A 5,000-nucleotide genomic window follows, 5' to 3' on the forward strand; every position below is an offset into this window, starting at 1 on the left:
ACAAACACTCTATTTATGCTGATGCACTTTGACAGTGAGCTGACTTTCTTCCGAAAAAACTCACTTTTTGCCCAAAAAGTATCTCTGAATGACTTGAAATTTTACACAGTAGTAGTCAACGTCGCCCTGAACAAGGATCCGTTGAAAATATTCACATATCTCTTAAGGAATAATTGAAATGATTTTTTTTAAATGAGGAAACGATCCATTTGCCCTGATGCACTTTGCACATGTGGTGGTTGAAAAAGCTTACAGCACCTGGTATTCCCAGGCGGTCTCCCATCCAAGTACTAACCGGGCCCGACCCTGCTTAGCTTCCGAGATCAGACGAGATCGGGCCTGTTCAGGGTGGTATGGCCGTAAGCTGAATAGTAGTCAACAAACACTCTATTTATGCTGATGCACTTTGACAGTGAGCTGACTTTCTTCCGAAAAAAGTCACTTTTTGCCCAAAAAGTATCTCTGAATGACTTGAAATTTTACACAGTAGTAGTCAACGTCGCCCTGAACAAGGATCCGTTGAAAATATTCACATATCTCTTAAGGAATAATTGAAATGATTTTTTTTAAATGAGGAAACGATCCATTTGCCCTGATGCACTTTGCACATGTGGTGGTTGAAAAAGCTTACAGCACCTGGTATTCCCAGGCGGTCTCCCATCCAAGTACTAACCGGGCCCGACCCTGCTTAGCTTCCGAGATCAGACGAGATCGGGCCTGTTTTTTTTTTTGTTTTTTATTATCAAAAATACTTTCATTTCCCAGTTTGAACATTCTTATTCACAAGAGCACACACGCTCAAAAAACTGTATTTACAACAAGGACCAATGTAGAGAACATCACATTACATTTCAAATAAAAAGAAAAAGAAAAAATAATGAAAAAAAATAATAAAAAAAAGATAAAGCAAACATTTAGAAACCAAACACCAAATTTTCACTCTGATCCATTTTGCATACGGAGTTGTTGCACAAAAAAGTGTCCCGGAATGTTATTTTGCAGGCGTCTTTCAGCAGCCTTAGATGACTTTTGACCATGCTGGTGAAGAATAGCCATCTGTTTATGTGTATGTCTTCGTAGAGTGTGTAATTTCTGGCGATGAAGATAGTGTGCCGGGCTATGGAGAGCAGAATGTTGATCAGTGTTGTGTTTAACCCTTCTTGCTTGTTTGAGAGTCCAAAGAGCCAAGTCCAGTCCCAGTTAGTATAGTCTGTTCCTTTGAGCTTGCAGTGGTCCATGAGGAGGGTCTGGACCTGGGCGATGAAGACCTCGCAGATGGGACAGGTGAGAAAGATATGTTCAATGGTTTCATCATTTTTACCACAGACAGTACAAACCCTCTCATAGCTCACACTGTTCAGTTGGTGCAGGATGATACCCGAGAAAATCCGTCTGTGTCTGATTTTGAAATCTGTGTTGTTTGCGAAAGGGTGAGCATGGGGGCTATTTATATTTTTCCACATAGTGGATACGTTTACTGACGGGAACCGCTTTTTCCAATTAACTTCTGATGTCGGTTTTTGTGTTACGTTTGTCAGCAGAGTTGTGTACCAATATTTGGAAGTTAGTTGGTCAATGCTCTTCCCATCAGGTTGAGCATTTAGACGAAAATCAAGGGTATCATCCTGCACACTGCCACTGGTCCTGTAAAAAGCCTGTTTTAGGTGTTCAGCAATTCCTGTTTCTATTTTTTTACATGTATCTTCAGCAAAACGTTTGCAATAGATTTGTTTGGCTCTGAGCTTTTTCAAGATTTCTTCCAGTTCTATTTCCCCATGTTTGTTTGTGAAATCCCCTAATGTATGTAGACCTGCTTGCGGCATCGGCCCACCTGAGATGGTCCTGCCCAGATATGTGATGTCTGGGTTGTGAAAAACGGGGAGCCGCAGCAGCTGATGTTTGTTTTGCACTATGGTCACAAGGTGCGGTCTGGCCAGCTCCCATGCCTCAAATACCTCTCGTGTAAACTGAGAGATGTACGCCGTTTGTGATTTTAAAGGGATCTGACAGAGATTGTATATGCCACTGTTACCACACAATCCAATGGTGTTAAGCAATTGATGTTTCCAAAAAAAATCTGTTTTATTGTTTAATAACTTTTTGATGATTTTGATTCTGAACGCATGCTTTTTTGTTTTTAGGTCAATTAGCCTCAGCCCACCGTTTGTGTATTTATCAATTATTGTTCTGTGCGATATCATGTTGCGTCGGCTTCCCCACAAAAAAGTGGATATTATTTGATTCACTTCTGAGTGCGTTTGTTCGGGGAGATCATATACTTGTAACACGTGATTCATTTTTGAGAGTATCAGGGAGTTGATCATGACCACTTTGCCCTTGAGTGTCAGCTTCCGCGTTTTCCACAACCCAAGCGTGTTGTTCATTTTATCCAGCACCTCCCTCCAGGTGCGATCTCTAGCAGCCCTCTGATCTAGGCCAAGGTGCACTCCCAAGACCCTTACACTGGCCTTTTCCTCTCTGAACGGCCATCTGTCTGGTGATCTTACCCCTTCATCACAGTACATTATTGTCGATTTGTTCTCATTGATTTTGGCACCAGAGGCTGAGCAGTATATCTTTACAAGATTTAAAGCTAGCTCAAGGCTTTTTTCATCCTTCACCATGATGTTTGTGTCATCTGCATAGGCAATGATTTTGCAGCAAGTGCCATTTTGTGCCGGTATGCCCTGGATGTTCAGATTTTGATTTATTAATAGAGCAAGGGGCTCCGCCACCAGGCTGTAGAGCAGAGAGGAGAGGGGACATCCCTGCCTAATTGATCTTTTTATCGCTATTTTTGGAGTTTGTAGACCATTTACTTTTATGCAACTGTGTGCATTATTGTAGAGAGATTGGATTACTTTAATGAAATTGTGACCAAAACCAAATTGTGTTAAAACAGCCCATAAAAAATGATGTTCAACTCTATCGAACGCCTTTTCAAAGTCTACTCCTAGATAGATGCCACCAGTTTGTGACATTTGAGAGATGATTTCTTTGACGGACAAAATGGAGTCTGATATATCTCTTCCGGGAATACTATAAGCTTGTGACTGATGTACTATAGTTGGGATGACTTCTTTGAGTCTGTTAGCCAGGACCTTGGTCAGAATTTTATAATCTGTGTTCAGCAAGCTTATGGGTCTGTAGTTCTTGATAACAGTTCTGTCCCCTCTGTTTTTGTATACCAATGTGATTAAACCAAGTGTAAGGGTCTCAGGAGCTTCACCTTTCCTCTCTATTTCCTCAAAGATTCGAACTAAAATTGGCGTTAGTTTTTCTTTGAAAGCTTTATAAAAGTCAGACGTTAGACCATCCATCCCTGGACTTTTGTTTTTTTGTAGGCCACTGATGGCTGTTTCAACCTCTGCCAAACTTATTTGCTGATCACACCATATTCTGTCTTCTGCCGAGATTTGGTTTTGAATGGCCTTTACCACACTCGAAATTGTATTTTGACTGATATTTTGATTTGTATATAGCTGCTGGAAGAAATCTTGTATTCCCGATATTATTTTGTCAGTTTGTGTTACTATATTGCCATTGCTGTCTTTTATTTCTTTGATAAATGCTTTACTTTGTTTTCGTTTTTCTAACCCAAGAAAGAACGCTGAACATTTTTCCCCCTCCACGAATTTTTGAACTCTACTTCTGATGATTGCTCCCATGCATTCCTTGCTTTTCAATGATGCCAACTTGTCTCTTAAGTTAATATAATTTGTTAGCTCTCTGTTAGGATCACTGGCTATTTTTTGGAGTTCATGCTCTATTTGTTCTTTTAGCTCTTTTTCATTTTTTTTCTCCAGCCAGCTCTTATGCTTACTATAGTTTATGCATACTCTTTTAATTCGTTTTTTCACTCCATCCCACCAACTGAATATGTCTTCAACCCAATACATTTCATTTTCCACATTCTGAAGAAGAAAATGAATTTTATCAATGAACTGTTGATCTTTGAGTAAGCTGTTGTTGAGACACCATACTCCCCCATTTGTTTGTGCTGTTGACGGAAATAAGGACAGTTTTATCAATGAATGATCACTCCATGTGTTGAAGACATATTCTACTGAGTTTGCTATGTGTATGATAGAGCTTGCCACCAGTGTGTAATCAATGCGGGATTGTTTAAGAGTGTTTTGTACTACCTGATGTCTCGAGAATTGAGTTTTGTTTGGATTCATGATTCGCCAAATGTCCACCAGGTCGTAATGTTTAATGATTTCAAATAATGATCGTCTGCTCATATCATATTTAAAGAGATTATTGCTTGATATGTCAGTCTTGGTGAGTGGAACGTTGAAGTCCCCAGTGATGATGGAGTTATTGTTTACCCATTTCTTTAGTCCATTGAAAAAAACCTTTCTATCACCCTCAGTGTTCGGAGCATATATATTGATTATTCTGATATAAACATTGTTTCTCCATGTATCTACTATTAGTAGTCTGCCTTGTGAGCATTTATATATTTCTACCACGTTATCAAAAACATGGCTTTTGATCAGCGTTGCCACCCCACACATTGCTTGATCTGCATTTGAGAAAAAAACATTCCCTTCCCATACCTCTTGTATCATGCTCACTGGGGATGACCGCCATTTTGTTTCTTGCAGGAGTAAGATCTCACATTTGGTTGTATTGAGGACACTGTGTAGTTTTTCTCTGCTGCAGAGCCCACGAGCATTCAGCGAGAGAAGCAGGGCCATGACAAGGGTGAGATGGAACATTGTGGTACTAAATATCGCTCTCATTTTTTTCTATTTTGCTTTTTCTTATTTATTTTGCCAGGCATGTCTGTGTTTTGCCTTTTTCTAGCAAGTGAAACTAACGAGAGATCCATCTCCAAATCAGAGTCGACACTTGAGGAAGGAGAAATCACTGCCTCCTTTTCAGAGTGGGGAGGACTGAGTGGTGCAGATTCTGCGGTTAGGCTGCACTGCTTGTCTGTGGCTTGAAGCTTACCAGCCTCAGCCACTTTTTTTGCGCTCTCTGGTTGAGCCACC

The sequence above is a fragment of the Microchirus variegatus genome, assembly GCF_963457635.1.
Source record: "Microchirus variegatus genome assembly, chromosome: 23".
NCBI lineage: Eukaryota > Metazoa > Chordata > Actinopteri > Pleuronectiformes > Soleidae > Microchirus > Microchirus variegatus.